General features: G+C 41.4%; 1 long non-coding RNA gene across 1 annotated transcript; it reads right to left on the bottom strand.

Moving 5' to 3' along the window:
* Window positions 1-3,507: 3,507 nt before the first annotated feature.
* LOC147703718 (uncharacterized) lies at window positions 3,508-5,606 on the bottom strand. Its single transcript, XR_015297311.1, has 3 exons — window positions 5,118-5,606; window positions 4,637-5,022; window positions 3,508-3,881 (listed from the first exon to the last, which is right to left on the bottom strand). It is a non-coding gene; the product is annotated as an uncharacterized LOC147703718 (long non-coding RNA).
* Between the last annotated feature and the right edge of the window lie 11,927 nt (window positions 5,607-17,533).

The following is a 17,533-nucleotide window of genomic DNA, read 5'->3' on the forward strand; positions in this document are numbered from 1 at the left end:
GAAAGTTCTCTCTACGTCGAAGTACCGCCACTTTCAGCCCTGTCAGACACTGCCCCTTTAGAGTTCTTCATCACACAGTCGGATGACTACCTGGACCTTTCAGCTATGCTGCTTTATCTTTCACGCAAAATTACTAATGAAGACGGTTCCTATCTGGACGCCGCTGCCCTTGTGGCATTTTCTCCATAACCCATAGCACCACTCTTTAACCAACTGGATGTGAACCTTGGCGACTGACTCATCAACCAGTCAAACAACTCGTATCCATACAGGGCCTATTTAGACACTGTACTTAATTATGGGGACGCCGCTTTGAAAAGCCAACTTTCTGCAGGTCTCTTTTACAGAGACACCGCTGGAGACACCGCTGGAGAGTACGACACGACTTTAATTGGCTCTAATGTGGGGTTTAAGAGTAGGGCTAGCTTTACAGCCCTAAGTAGTAAAGTGGAACTGATTGGTCAACTACACAGCAATTTATTTTTCCAAGACAAATTAGTGCTTAACGGTCTAGATGTGAATATTAAACTTATTCGAAATAAAGACAATTTTTGCTTAATGAGCGGAGACGCTGAAAATTACAAAGTGAATATCTTATTGGTGCCGCTATTTGTGAAACGCGTCAAAGTGAGCCCTGTGGTGCGTTTAGCTCACGCCGAGACTCTGTTAGCCAGTAATGCCAAGTACTCCATTGAAAGAGTGGACCTTAAGGTGTTCAGCATCCCGGCCTGAGCTCTACTATCGAATACAGAGAATATTTTCTTGGACTTTTAATTTTAAGCATTATAATATATCTTACAGCAGTCTCTCTGTAGACGGCCAAGCTATACCCGCAGCACCATACATGCCATTGTTTGAAACTGGGGGTGCGGCTAGAGAATATTTGGGTGTGCTGCAGGTTGCTGGGAAGTATGCAACAGACAGACCCTTCTTCGTGAATCACTTAGAGTATACAAAAAGGTATTCGATGCTGGATTTTGATCTATGCCCTGACAACGACGCTGGTAGTGGCCATTTTCCGATACAAAAATCAGGCAACGTGCGTCTGGAGCTCCGATTCAGCGCCGCCCTGCCATCTACCATAAACCTCCTGATTTACTCAGTGTTTCAGAATGTTATACATTTCAACCATAGGAGAGAGGTGCTAATCGACAATATGTAATGTATACGGCGCAACTGGAACTTTTTGTCACCAAAGACGAGACTGCTAAACATTCATTTTTAGGTGTATTTGCAGCTGACACTCGACCATAGTATCTGAGCAAACATCAACACCCGCTTCATTTAATAGTCAATACAGATGGTAAAAATCAAACTGGCCGGCACTGGTTAGAAATATTTCTAATGGATAAGGACTCAGAGTTTTTTTACTCCTACGGTTTGCCACCGAACAGTTATCAGTACCCCAATACCATATGGAAATTTAAAAAAAGAAACTCTGAGAGCCAAATAATATTTAGCAATAACCAGATTCACAATGACGCATCATATACCTGTGGGCACATTGTCTGTTTTATTTATATCATAGATGCTGTGGTGTAGACTTTGAAAGCATTTTAAAAATTATTTCAGCAGATTTAAAGTCAAAAGTTGCTCTAGTAACAAGGTTTGTGATGAGAGAATGACGCAGATTGAAAAGAGGCGGTGTAAATAAGAACCATTGCAAAATTGTATTTCATTCACTCATAATATACGTGTTCGCTGTATTTATGATAACTAGCAGGCCTCTGCAATGTTTTTTTAAAACCACAGGCCCGATTCACAGAACTAACTTAAGACAAAATCCTAAGCTTACTACCATTTTGCTATTCACAGAAGGCATTTAGGAGTCCTAAAGTTAGGAGTCCTAACTTTACCACTCCTAAACTGAGAAAATCCTAAATTCAAGACTTTCGGTATTCACAGAAGGCATTTAGGAGTCCTCAAATTAGAACTCCTAACTTTTCTACTCCTAAACTGAGAAAAATCCTAACTTTAAGACTTTCGGTATTCACAGAAGGCATTTAGGAGTACGAAAGTTAGGACTCCTAACTTTAGGACTCCTAAATGCCTTCTGTGAATACCGAAATGAGTAAGTGCCTTCTATGAATACCAAAATGAGTAAGTGTCTTCTGTGAATACCAAAATGGTAGTAAGTTTAGGATTTTGTCTTAAGTTAGTTCTGTGAATCGGGCCCCACATTTGTACCGAACATTTTACCATGTGATATAAAATGTATCTAAATAAAATGCATGAAAAAAGTCCTCAACTTTTCATGTGGGTCTGACTTTTTTCTGCACCTCGCAGCAATATTAATGCGCAGCTGTTTATATTCATCCGGCAACGCTTAGAGAGGATATTGTACGTTGATGGGGCAGTGGGGCACATGCATCAATGTGTTGATTTGCGATTCGGAATTTGCGAAAAATAGAGAATCGCAAATTCCGAATCGCAAAACGGAATGCATGAATATTATTGCGAATTTTTACCGATTCGGTAAAATTCGCAGAAATTAGCGAATCGCATTAATTTGTGCGAATAAATTGCGAATTCGCATTTTGCGATATCGCAAAATGCGAATTCGCAATTTATTCGCATTTTCATGCATCACAGCCCAGCCACACCCAGGAAGCCAGGAGCCTAATTGCACACACCTGCCAAGCAGATTCAAACTGAAAACAGGCAGTTGGTGCATTCAGCTCTGTTTGTCTGCAGTGGAGGAGTGTGTTGGAGTGCTGCTGTTGGAGAAATGGAGCCAGAAACTGCCAGTCAGGATGTACAAGTCAGAAAAAGGAAAATCAAGTTCAGTGAGCAAGAACTGGAGATACTGATTGAGGAGGTGACTTCACACCACGACCAGCTGTTTGGAAAGCTCTCTTTGAAGGTGCCTGAGGCTGCAAAAACGAAAGTGTGGCTAGCCATACAGGCTAAAGTGAATGCAGTGGGGGTTGCCCACCGGGACATCACCAACCTACAAAAGCGTTGGTACGATTTACGCTCACGAGCAAAAGACAGTATTGCGTCAAGAATGAAGAGTAGTAAGAAGACTGGTGGTGGCTCCCCTGACAATAAGGCCACAACTCCCCTTGAGGATTTGGTTGAGGGGACACTTGTTACAGAAGCTGTAGTTGGAGTGACCAACATAGACACCTCTGAGCATGCTGGCACTTCTCAAGGTAAGATTAATTTTTTGGGACAAATGCAAACTTAACTTAAATTGGGCTGCAGGATGTATTTAGTCATGTGTTTGATGTTGTAACATATAATTTTAATCTTCTGTTACATCATAACTTGCATAGCACTAGTGTAAAAGGCAATTTCATTGAACAGTGCAATGCATCATGGGAGTTGTAGTCTTTAAGTCTAAATCATTATTCATCAATGCAATATGTACATAGTCAGTTTGCCTATCAAATAATTTTTAAACACATGGTAAATGAAGATTTAAAAGGCGTCCTTCTTCTGGAACACATTGTCTTTATTTTAAATCTTTTTTCTGAGAAGACATTACATTGATTTCATGCTTCATTTTTTTAATTATAGATGTACTAAAGGCAAATGAGGCAAACCCTTTTGATGAGATCAGCATGGATGTACATAGCCATTCAGACAATAATACTATGAGTTCCTCACCCTCTGTGCATGTTAAAAAAATCAGAAAATCAGTGCGGAAAGTACTTGAATCAGAGTCTGAGCAAGATGCCAATGTCACTGAATATGTGGTTGATGATTCTGAGAAGGCTGCCACTTCCAAAAAAAACTTTAGTGGTCGTAGAAGAATCCAAGAATTCTACAGAAGAAGGCCTCGCACTTCAAATCCAAAAGACTCCACAGTGGATGATGTCCATGCAAGTACAGTTGAACTCAAATTATTGAAAGTCCAGCGTCTTCAGGGTAAAGACCTGAGAGTGATAAAGGGAAAAATGAGTCACATAGTTGAAGACCTCAGTGGAATCAATAAGACATTGAAAACATTATGCAAGGTCATTGAAGGGGCGCATACTGCCTCAAATCTGAATTCAGAGCGTGTAGCAAATGCATTAGTGACATTAACTGAAATTTTTCAAAGTCAAAACATTGCCAACTGTAATAGACATTTGAGAACTGTGGCAAGTATGCACACTTATGCCCGGGCTCTGAATAGGGTGACCAGCAGCAATGCACGTGTCATAAAACACACAATGCGCATGCAAAAGGGGATTAAAAAGTGTTGTGCAGAACTATGTGAAGGATTTAAAAATATTAAAAGAGGGGATCATGTGCTGCCAACTGATGACAACAAGAATACAGCTTTTGAAGGCAATGTTATCAATGAATCTGCAGGAACCAATGTTGCTGCACACACCAATGACGTGTGTGAACGCCGTAGCAAAAGAGGTAAAGAAATTAATATTTCCCCATGCATGGTTTCTGAATCGGTGAAAACTAAAGCTTTAGGTTTGCGTGGAAGGAAGAAGTGATTACTTGTAATTGTTGAATTTTATTTAACACATTTTCAATGTACAATCTTATGGACTAAGAATTACATTAGGCCAATATCTTGAATTGTTTACCTTTTATGAAAGTCATGCTTTGAATATTTTTTTCAAACTACTACTGTGTGCAACATGGTTTATTAAAGTGTTTACCTTTGGAAGCATCAAAATATGTTTCCTACCTTTTATTAAAAGTAATGTTGTGTAATTTCGTCCCTTCTTCTTCTCCCTTCCGCTGCGTCCGGTCCATGAACTCTTGCATGTGGTTGTTGTGGCTGGTTGAAATTATTTGGTAGCAAATCATCCTCATGTAGTTCAAGGCCTCTCCTAGTTGCTAGGTTGTGCAACACTGCACATGTTGCAACTATTTTGCAACACACATCTGGCCGATATTGCAAGGCTCCTCCAGTCTTATGCAGTATTCTGAACCTGGACTTCATGACCCCAAACGTCCTCTCTATTATGCTGCGTGTTGAGATATGGGCCTTGTTGTACAGTTGTTCTTTGCGGGTAGTTGGATTCAGGTATGGGGTGAGAATGTAAGACCTCAATCCATATGCACTATCTCCTAAATTGATAGATGACATATGTAATTAAAACATCACAGACATTGCAATGGATGTCAGAATCATTACAATTTGCATTAAATTTAAAAATAATTACCTAACAAATATCCATCTCCAAATTCTCCAGAAAGTAGGCGATCATGAATGGCACTATGTTTGAAAATGTACGAATCGTGGGCACTACCTGGGTAGCTGGCAACTAAGTCAGTGATGATTCCTTTGGAATCACAGATTGCTTGTATATTTAAAGAGTGGTAACTTTTTCTATTTCTAAAAATGTACTCATTAGCAGCTGGTGGACACATGGGGACATGTGTTCCATCAACACATCCTATGACATGTGGGAAGTGTGCCACGTTATAAAAGTCTAACTTGGTCTGCATTAACTCCTGATGCGTTGAGGGGAAAATTATGTGGTGATTTATCCTATGGAGCATTGCATTCAGGAAGTCATTGAAGAATCTAGACAATGCACTCTGTGACACACCCCCTGCAACTGCTATTACCCCTTGGAAGGAGCCAGAGGCTAAAAGGTGTAGACAACATAAAACCTGCACATGGGTGGGTATAGCTTGAGTTCTACGCGTCTGCCTTTGCAGTTAGGGGTCCAACTCTGCAATTAAATCAATGATGGTGTCTGCATTCAGTCTATACTTATCATATATGTCAGCCTGTGTCTGCCCAAGCAAAGTAATGCGCAACCTGAAAACCCTTTCACTGAGTTCTCTTCTCCTCCTCCCTGCTGCTCTCATCCGCCATCTACGTGCTAGGAAAATTGCTGCTGCCATCCTGGAAGGGATCCAGGGTCATTCTGAGGTCCCTTTTATAAGTTGCTAATCATTTCAACATGTGTTGTGTAGAAAAAAAAATTTACCACCTGCTCTCACTTCTTCTTATTTTTGCACTTCCTAAATGTGTTTTCTGAGAATTACTGACATGTGCGAAAATTGATGCATTCCGTTTTTCGCATTTTTTTAAGGATTCGCAAAATTTGCGAATTTGAAACGAATCGCAACACGGATTGCGAGTTTCTAAGGAATCGCAATTGGTTTTGCATTTTTTTAAGGAATCGCAAAAGTAATTGCGATTCCAAAATGGACAAAAAAATGATGCATCTCATTTTCAGATATTGCATTCGCAAACGGCCGAATTTTGCGATTCGCACCATTTGCGAATGTAAAATCTGTTGATGCATGTGCCCCTTAGAGTTAGGGGACTGCAAAAAAAATTAATAAAAAAATGAATGAAAAAAAGGGGCCTAACTTTACGTAATGGTCTGACTTTTCTTCAGCACCTCACTGCTATGTTAATGCGCACCTGTTTATATTCATCCGGAAATGCTTAGAGAGGGTATTGTACGTATTTGGGTCCCGAAGTCAGGGGGCTGCAAAAAAAATGAATGAAAAAAAATGAATGAAAAAAAGAGGACCTAACTTCACGTAATGGTATGACTTTTTACGGCACCGCGCTGCTATGTTAATGCGCAGCTGTTTATATTCATCCAGAAATGCTTGGAGAAGATATTGTACGTATATGGTCAGGTGGCTACCAAAACATGAATGAAAAAAATGACTGAAAAAAAGGGGCCTAACTTCACGTAATGGTCTGACTTTTCTTCAGCTTCTCACAGCTGTTAATGCGCAGCTGTTTATATTCATCTAGAAATGCTTAGAGAGGATGTTGTATGTATATGGGGCCTAGAGTCAGGGGGCTGCAAAAAAAATGAATAAAAAAATGAATGAAAAAAAGGGGCTAACTTCACGTACCTCACTGCTATGTTAATGCGCAGCTGTTTATATTCATCCGGAAATGCTTCGAGAGGGTATTGTACGTATTTGGGGACTAGAGTCAGGGGGCTGCAAAAAAAAATGAATGAAAAAAATGAAGGAAAAAAAGGGCCTAGCTTCACGTAAAGGTATGGTGTTTTTACGGCACCTTGCTGCTATGTTAATGCGCAGCTGTTTATATTCATCTAGAAATGCTTGGAGAGGATATTGTACATATATGGGGCCTAGAGTCCGGTGGCTAACAAAAAATGAATGAAAAAAATGACTGAAGAAAAGGTGGGGGCCGCTATTGATCGAACTGCTTCATTCCACTGTTATGTACGAATCTAGGACCCTAGTGTAATTTTTCCGATTCATGCCCATTTATAGGTATAAATCACACGATCCTTATATAGGCATAGAAATCATACCCATATTTAGACTGAGCCTATGCAGCCCAAATACGACATGGCTACTTACACTAAGTTCTGAGAATCCACATCGATTTCTTAGAAAAACCCGCATTCAGCAGCTAGGGATTTCCCCTTGCCTGAATACTAATTTATCTAGGAAATCATGGAGTTTTCAAAGAACTGAATCTTTAATGACGTTATTAAGTCCAATCATATGTCAAACTCGGCACCTTCAAGGTATAAATATGCCTACATTTGCCCAGACAAACACACAGTGGGTTGGAACAGTTCGACTATCTACTTGCCCGACGCCCTGCAGCAGCAAGTGCCGAAGGAAGCCGACCCTCCAGCTGACGCACTGAGAGACGCTTTCTTTTCTCCTGCCAGAAATCCAGCTCCAGTGTTTCCAGGCTACCCTTGCGGATTGCTGGGAAATTGAGTCCTGAGAGAGAGATACAAGACCTCCTTCATTCTAACACCAAGGTACGGAGCTGATTAAACCCTTAGAGAATTCTTGAAATAGATTCTTGGCAAAAGGAATACTAAAACTTAAGCTACACCTCACTTACTTCTTCCCTCGTACTAGACCTAGGTTAGGTACACCGGGTAGGCGTATTTTAGAAGCACCAGTTGAGTAGTTTTAGTCATTATTTATCATTGTATGTATTTTATGCATTTTAGGTATTCTATGGCTTAGAAACCATATCATGCTATTACAATATTATTTTATAATACTCTTTTTACTGTACGCACTTTACTTCATGCTAAGTATTGTGACTGTAGCAGTTCATTTCTCATGCTTGAGAAAGAAGACTATTCAATAAACACCCTTTTTATTGAAAACGCCCGTCTCTCTATTTCTCTGCACCTCTGGTGAAACGAAGCATGCATGATTGACTGAGTAAAATAGTTATATATTGTTTCCGCGACTCTAGAGATTGATTTCTTATTCTTGGGAAACAAAGTTGTCATGTGATACAAAGACTGCAGGCAGGAAGATTGATGAATAACCTTTATTATCACCGCTCCTCTCTCCACCAGTGAAGGCACCACATCTCAACATTCTAAAGCAGCCTCCTCAGAACTGGGAGGTGCCAACTGGAAGCGCAGGGGAGCGGAATGTACCAAGATAACAACCCATATCTGTGACATTTGAATGATGGTGCCTTGGCATACAAAATAAATACATATATGAGTATCTGTGAATACATATATGTGTAACTGTGAAACATAGCATAACTAGATTATAACACATCTTCCCCCCTCAATATAACCAGGGGAAAATAGTAATGCAGTCCCATGAGATAAACAGCAAGATGTTCAAGGAACAGGAAAGAGGTCATTTGTACATAATAAAGTCTTTGTGCCATTCTGGGGTTTTGCGTGTTCTTTGGGTATGGGTAGGGGTGGTTGGCTGAGATGTTGCTGGGGAATCCTGTTGTGTAGTGCTTTGTTCTTGTTGTGACTTAACCAACCTGTCCATACTCCACATTTTGCCATTGTCTAAAATGACCGTGTTGCCTCTCACTGCTGTTATGCACATGGGTTTTGAGAATTTGCTCTCAGGGTCACTTCTCCTGGGTTTTCTGATGCAAACCCAGTCTCCTATTTTCCATTCTTGCATTTTGGTACCATGTTTGGAGTCGTAGTGGTCTTTGTATTTGCTTTGGGGAATTTGGATGTTTTCCTTGAACCCTTGCATGTCTTTTGTGACGTGGGATCCCCCTCCTAGCCAGTTGGGGAAGAACTTAGCACAAGGTTTTTTTCCTCTCTGAGCTGAAAAAGGGGAAATTCCTGTGATTTGATTGGGGGTGGTATGATAGGCCCACAGCATATCTTGTAGTGCCAGGTCGATGTGAATATTGTTGCTACTTGCTAATTGGATGCATCCTTTGACCATACGGTTCATCCTTTCCACTAGTCCATTTGCCCTGGGACAATGTAGTGGTGACCTTATATGTGTTATGTTTAGCAAGTTGAGGAATTCTGTCATGGCATGAGATACAAACTGTACCCCGTTGTCAGTGACAATTGAGGCTGAAATAGGAAAAATTTGGGTTTTTCTAGGTATCTTGGATTTATCACTGTTGGCGCATATATGGCAATGTTTAACTTTATCCTCAACTAATGAATCCATGTTGGGGAACCAGTACCGTTCCCGTAGTCTGGCCTTGGTTAAGCTTCTACCCAAGTGGCCTTCATGTACTTGGTCAACTATTTTACTTCTGATGGCTTCGGGAGGAATGATCTTGCCTTTCCTAAATAACATACCATGGGCTATGATAAGTTCATGTCGTACCTCCCAAAACTTCTTTACGTCAGTGCTTACTAGGTCTTGAGAATCAGGCCACCCATGCAAAGTGTAAGCTAAAAGTTGTGTCATGGTATTGTCTGAGTTCATGCAATCTGTCCATTCTTGGGAAGAGATGGTGGAAAGGTTGATTTGAAAGATGGGACATTCATTTATATCAAACTGTTCATCTTTCTGGAGTGGGCTTCTAGACAGGAAATCTGCTGCAGAATTTTGTACCCCAGGCACATACTCAACTTTGAAACAGAAACCTTCCAGTCCCAGAATCCTTTTGGCTATGCGGGGTGGGTTGCAAGAGTTATTCTTCGGATTGAACATAAAAACTAACGGTTTATGAATCGTGCGTATACAGAATTGCAATCCCCAAAGTAAAAACGTGAAATGTTTCACTCCCCAAAAACAAGCTAACGCTTCTCTTTCCACCACAGAATAATTTAATTCCGCGTTAGTCAAAAATCGTTAGGCGAATGCTACAATTCTTTCTTTGCCATCAATTTTTTGAGATAGAGTTGCTCCCAAACCTTTCCCAATGGCATCAGTGGTAAGGATTGTTTTCCTGTTATGTTCAAAATTACACAGATATGGTGCAGTGATTATGCTTTCTTTTACCTTAGAGAAAGATGTTTGGTGTTCTTCCAACCACTGGAATTGAACATTTTTCTTTGTGAGTTCTCTGAGGTTGGCAGTGAGCTCGGCAAAGTGATTGACATACTTGGCCATGTATTTGGCCAACCACAAGAAGGATTTAAGTTCTTTATTGGTGGGCGCTGGAGCCTCTTTTACAGCCTCGACCAGGCAGAGCTTCGGTTTGAATCCATCTCTGGATATGCAGTGGCCCAGATATTCCACCGACTCCACACCTAGTTGACATTTCTCCTTTTTCAGTGTGAGCCCGGCCTCCTTGAACTTCGCAGGAACTTGTCTCAAGATAGTGTCATGTTCCTCGACATTGGCACCATATATTAAAACGTCATCTTGAAAACATAGCATTTTTGGTATTTCCCCAAGAATGTGCTGCATAATCTTTTGAAAATTAGCTGCCGCCGAAGCTAGTCCAAACGGCATGCGGCAGAACATGAAGGTTCCTAAAGGAGTGGTAAACGCCGTGAGTTTCCTTGAGTCAGGATGTAGCTCCACCTGATGATAGGCCATGGAGCGATCCAGAACGCTGAAATGAGTAGCCTTCCCCATAGTGTTCAACATCTCATGGATACGAGGTAAGGGATGTCTTTCAACTAAAATACTGTTGTTTAAATCCCGTAGATCGATGCACATCCTGATGTCTTGACTATGTTTTTTCTTGACGATCACAATGGGGGCCACCCACTCCGAGCAATCCACTGGTTGAATGATGTTCAACTCCTCCAGTCTGGTTAACTCTTTCCTTAATGGTTCCCACATCAGGTGAGGAATTGGTCTAGTTTTGCGAACTACAGGACAAGCGTTGTGTTTTAATTGGATTCTATGTTGGAAGTGTTTGAGTAATCCTAACTTTTCTGAAAAAAACTTTAGGAAACTTCTTGATGATGTGCTCACTGTTATTTGCCGGGTTGGTGAATAATACTTTCTCCGGGTCGTTGGGGTCTAGCTTAATGCCTAATTCTTTTTGATGCTCCCATCCCCACAAGTTAGAACCATTTTCTACCACATAAACTTTACCAACAGTGGAATGGTTCTTGAAGGAAATGATGGACTTGAACATTCCCTTCATGGGAATGGGGTCCCTATTATAACCACTGGGGGCTATGGCTGCTTTGGAGAGTTTATTCTGATCGTGACCAGTTATAGATTTAAAATCTGAGTAATTCACCAGAATGAATGGGGAACAGGAATCTGCACACATCTTAAAGATTTTTCCTTCAATATTTACTTCGCACTCAGGATATCTGCCCCTACTTCGTTGACTTGGAGAATTATTTTCTTCACTTGAGTTTTGTCATCACTGGGCTTGCTGCTCCAGGTTTTCCTTGGGAAGCATCCACATACCCTTGCCAGGTGTCTTTTCTTGTTATATTTCCTGCACCAAGCAGATCTCGCTTGACAGTTGGGATCATTGGCTAAGTGATTGTTGCTTCCACAACAATAGCATTTTAATTTTATATTTTCCAGGTCCCCAGCGTGATTTGGTCCATGATCTTTCTTGGTTTTGTAGTGATCATTTCTTATTTTGCATATTTCTGATTCCTCCTCTATGTTGGTTATCTCTGCCACTTTGTCACCAGGGTCAGTGTTTATTTCTTTAATACAAATGTCAGTGTGTTCAATGGATTTGGCTATTTTGACTGCTTCCTGGAGGTCTGGTTGCTTTTGTAACAATTTCTTCTGAATTTCTTTGTTATTTGTACAACATACTAATTGGTCTCTAATCAAAGAATCATTTAAGTTCTGGAAATCACACAGCTTACTGAGACCCCTGAGAATTGCAACGTAAGTAGAAATGCTTTCTTGTTTTCACTGAATGCGACTGAAGAATTTGTGTCTTTCTAGAACGACATTCACCTTGTCCCCAAAATGATAACGTAACTTAATCAGAGAGGTATAGTATGCATCGTCTTCCTCATCCTCTATTTCTGAGAGTGATTCAAACAATTTCCTACCAGTGGGACCTAGGTTGTGCAATAAAATATGTTGCTTCCTGAACGCACTGAACTTCTCCCCTCCAACAGCCACCAAGTAAGATTCAAAAACTTTTTCCCAATCTTCCCATGGGAGATATGGCCAGGTGAAATAAAGGAAAGGCAGGGTATGGAAAGAGTGAGAAGAAACTCCTATACCTCAAGGTTGGCCAAGGCACGTTAAGGGAACAACAATGTACATTGGTTAATGACAGTTCAATGAAGACCTTGAAATATATTAAAAATGATCCTACAGGATTGGCTTAAGAGGAACATTAAACTGCAATAGATATTGACATGTATCACCAAGAAGACTATATGTGCAATACACCTATCTTGTCACTGTGGAGTGAATTCTTAGACAAATAAAGTTAGGACCAAGAAGGTGTGCACAACACCGTGCAATGAAGTATTGGCATGACACGCTGAGGACAAGTAGGTGAGCATACCACCGAGAAACTCACCGACAAAATAACCTTGATGCCGAAGAAGTGCGTGTCTCCGTTAACTGAGGTGAAAATTCTAAAGTGAAGGTGTGCGTGTCACCGAAATGAATGAATCACCAGGCCCCCAGCTACTGACACGCATAATGGAGTGCGAATCTCCGATGAACGTCTCAAAAGGAAGGCAGGCAGTGTGAAAAGTTCAAGAAGGGCGGTTCCACAGAGGCTGGGGCACCGGAGGTGTTCCCTGACGCGATAGCATCAGAAAAGGAGGCTCCAAGAATGAGCCGTTCTGCGCAGGAGTGAAGAGTTACTGAAGAGGTCTTCCGCTGAGGAGCTCCCCGAATCTGGTCCACCGCCGAGGAACCTTTCCGCCCCCAAAGCTGATGGTGTACCACCGATGGAGTTGACGCCGTCGAGAAGAGACCGCACTACGCAACTGCTGTCTGGGAGCAAGAAATCACTGTGGAGATCCTCCGCTTGAAAATGAAGTTGCCCCCCTTTAAGGAATCGCTGCCGCTTTGGTGTTGCTAAAGTGTCCAGTCTTGAGCTGCCGTAAGGAGTGAGGCAGTCAGGAACCTGCGGCTGAGGAGAACACAGCATGCCGACCAAGGAGCCGAAGTCACAGGAGAACCGGTGTAGCTGTGTGAGCAAGCCCGTGGGGAGGCTTCAATGAAGGTTGCTGAGGTGAGGGGATACATAGAGGGAGCCACTGTGAAAGCAACACGGCTGAGCAGAGGGCGGGGTGGCCCTTATGCTGTTTTCTGGCAAAGCGCTTGAATAAATGTTCCTACCCAATTGCGAAAGAGGATGGGTAAAGTGTCTAGGGGCAGAGCTCCCTGAGAAAAGTCAAAAAGGAGATGCTCCCTAAGAGAATGGAGGTTTTATAATAATGTCAGGGTGCGCCAAAGGATGGTAAGGGAAATAGGGTTTTCCACGATGAGAAGAGAGTAGGCGCGACAAAGTTCACCAACCAAGTTCTCAGAAAGGTACTTAAACAAGGCCTCACCAGCTGGCTTAAAGATAGAAGGTGACCGGAAGCAGGTGTAGGTGCCCGATTAGGGATTGCTTGAAAACGTGGATGTATTTTTGCGAAGTGGCATGAAGAAGTAGAGTTGGTGGTGTAGTTCAATCAGAAGGGGAGGAGCAGGAACCATCTGTCCCCTTACACAGATCGTCGCCACTGATACAAAAACTGCAGGCAGGAAGATTGATGAATAACCTTTATTCTCACCGCTCCTCTCTCCACCAGTGAAGGCACCACATCTCAACATTCTAAAGCAGCCTCCTCAGAACGGGAGGTGCCAACTGGAAGCGCAGGGCAGGGGAGTGGAATGTACCAAGATAACAACCCATATCAGTGACATTTGAATGATGGTGCCTTGGCATACAAAATAAATACATATATGAGTATCTGTGAATACATATATGTGTAACTGTGAAACATAACGTAACTAGATTATAACATCATGTTTATGCGTTTGTCAGAAACTAATCCCTTCTTGTGAGTTCGAGAAAGTTTCTAGTGACCTCTGAGCTAGCTGGCACTCACAATTAAGTCTAATATATTCGATAGAGACCTAGTCGACCTAAGTCCTACGTCAAATCTATAGTATATGTTATTCCAATGCGCAGAGCCTATTGGGAATATAGGAACTACACTACATGGCGCCCAACGTTTGGTAAAGCGATCATTTAACACCAGATACTAGAGTAACTCAGTCGTGCTTTTCGCACAGACCCCTTTTTCCCCGTAAAATATTCCAATAGATGTCTGGAGTGGGTAAAAGGATATAATATCCGCCATACCTGAGTAGGACGAAAATCCTATGTATTAGTTTTGGTTTGTTCAACGTTTAAGGATACAGTGTTCCAAAATATGTGCACCTAATTTTTGTTTCCTTGAAACTTGCTCTGCAAACTTTCATTAAACAATGTCGGTTAAAGGCGACAACAACGCAACCGGTGGAGCTGCAGTGAATGCAAACCAACCGGGTTTAGACGTTACAGGGTGTAATGAAGACGACGAAGATGCTATAATCATCCCGGAAAACGTAAGGAAAACTATAGCTATAAAACCTATAGAAAATAGAGTATCATCGAGAGGTGGTAGAGTAATATTTGTTATAGAGGCACATGAATATCGGCAGACAGAGGTATTCTATTCATGGATTATCTTTCCACAAGCAAATCCAACAACACATGTGTTCCACTTCTATAAGGTAGAGGAACATCCAGCGGAATACGTTCCTTTCCAGGATGTTGAAATTCCATTAACTTACCAAGAGCATCAGCTCTGGTTTAAAGGCGCCCTACAACATCAAAATCACAGTACCAGGCTCGGTCCACTAGGTAGACCAGGAGCAACATGGCCGGTACTAGCCAGCTATACACCACATCCTGACATTGAACGCATGTCAGGTCCAGAACTGTTAGCCCAGCTAAAACAGTTAATTAAAATACACAGACAATTGTTTCAATATGTCATGAGGACTTTAACAATCCAACCTGCTGTAAGGATTCCACAGCACACCCCGCACCAGGGGAACACAAACAAAATAACACCACAGACTATACAATCAGTCATTGGTAAATTGCCCGCAAAAAGGGACCAAAATCCCTTTTGGCTAGTGCAAACAATCACTCAGATAGAGGCAGTATTCCCTGATAGTTCACCTCATGAGAAACAAAGAATTCTGACGATCTGTTTATCAATGGGGATAGCACCACACGTGGAGGACTGTGACACTTGGGGTACAGTCTTTGCTTCAATCTACACAAAAACACATGGTGTTCCATCTATGGCGGTAGTACCAGATGTCCTAAGGCAAATTCAAAATGAATACGGACCAGAACCTGCTTTAAATCTTGGTATGAAATTACTAAAAGATTTCAAACAGGTCTCAGCTATACTATTAGCTAACATTAAAGGTGAAGCAGCATCTGTGTCAATCCGCCAAAAGCTAAAAGAAACAGATATAACAGAGCAACCGTATGAACTATTGAGAAATCCTATGAAGAATAGGGTAGAGATAGTTTGGGTGGGAAACCATTAAAACCACAACTAACAGAAAATCCTGAAAATGTTTTCATTAAACATAATCTCACTACTCCTAAAAAGAAGTGGGAAAACAGTAAACAGACACTTCCTAAAAAGAAGCGTTCTCAGTCCAGAGGAAGATCTCCCCAATGGGGAGGTAGGTCTCCCCAACGGGAGTCATCTGAAAAAAGGTATAACCTCAGAAATAGGGATAATTTGAGAAAACCTCATAAATATCATAATACTGATACACGTTCCTCTCGTACCTTTCAAACTTCCTCGCAGAAATCCGAAAGAAGAGAACGATCAGAACAGAAGGAAGAACGCATAACGTCCAAAGACGAACAGCACGTTCCAAAAAATAAGAAAACTCAATTTACTAAGAAGAAGGTAGTAAGCATAAAGATCAGACATGCCGAGGATCTTGAGGACACAACTCAGGAACGGAGAGTGGGCCCAGACAATGCTTGAGAGCACAGCAGAAGTCACCATAGTTTGCAAGATCTTGAAGGATCATCTAGAGACAGTGGACTTGAATGAATGCATCCAAGTTGAAACTGCCGACACCAGGGTTAGTGTACCCCACAAGTTATATAAGGTAACACTCCGGATGGAGGGGGACATAACTAGAAAAATAAAAGCACTCTTTTGGGAGAAGCTTTCTAAGGGTTATGACATTCTTCTAGCTGAACAAGACTGGCCACCTGAATTTTTCAGGGAGTGCCCACATGGCGAAGAAATAATTATGCCAGCATTCTCAAATCGCATTCCGATTCACAAAAAATACACCTATGCGAGAAAATGGGCTGCAGCCTAGGCTCCAGCATTATATAAAAATCATGTAGGATGGGATGAGGACTCTCCTCACCATAAAATCCAGTTAAAAAATCAGCCTACTGCACAAAGGCAGTATCCAGTTAAGCAAGAAGCTAAAAAACAGGTCAGGGAGATCATAGATCAACTTGAATACCAAGGGGTGATTGAAACATGCACCTCGTCTATGAACAATCCTTTGTTTCCTGTCTCCAAGCCAGACATTACATATTGTCTAGTTTTGGACTACAGACATCTAAACTCTTGTTGCAAAACCTTTGCAGTGCAAAATGCAAAAATGCACACAGTGCTGCACTGATGAATAACAATGTGTGCAAAAAGTATAAAACCACATTAGATATTTCAACTGGGGTTTTCTGTCAAAACATTGCACCAGAAAGCAGGTACTTGACCTCTTTCTCAATTATGGGGACATAGCGACAATTTTGCCGTCCACCCCAGGGATTCAAGAATAGTCCAGGGTTATTTTCAGCCTGGCTAACAGAGTTACTACAAATGTATGATGATGAGGCGTTATTTTATGCCGATGACATCTATCTTACAGACGATGATTTGGACGTGCACTTGAAAATAGTGAACACCATAATACTTGGGTTCGCTTCTGAAGGGTACAAATTCAATTTTAAGAAATCAAGAATTGCCCACCTCAACGTCCTATTCTTAGGATACGAGCTATCAAGTGAAGGCAAAAGCCTGGCAGCTAATTTTCTAGAGAAATGTGCGCTGCTCCAACCTCCAAAAACGCTGAAAAACTTACAGTCAATTTCTAGGTTTCCTGAATTTTGGAAGAACTTATGTTCTAAATTACGCAGAAAGGGTTAAACCTCTCTACGAACTAATCAAACCGGATTTCACACCAACCAATTGGACTCAAAATCACACAAAAATTTTGCGTTCAGTATAAACAGACATGTTAGCAAAAACAGTTAGAAAAACCCAATAATGTTCGCAACCTTGTGATCTGAATCATCCCAGGAAGATGCAGATTCACATACCTGACCTTTAATGAAGGTGAAAAGATACCAACAGTGGTTCAAACTGCAGTAGCAAATGAGAGAGCTCTCGCGCAGGGAAAACGAATAATGATCGTT

The sequence above is a fragment of the Lissotriton vulgaris genome, chromosome 7, assembly GCF_964263255.1.
Source record: "Lissotriton vulgaris chromosome 7, aLisVul1.2, whole genome shotgun sequence".
Classification (NCBI taxonomy): Eukaryota; Metazoa; Chordata; class Amphibia; order Caudata; family Salamandridae; genus Lissotriton; species Lissotriton vulgaris.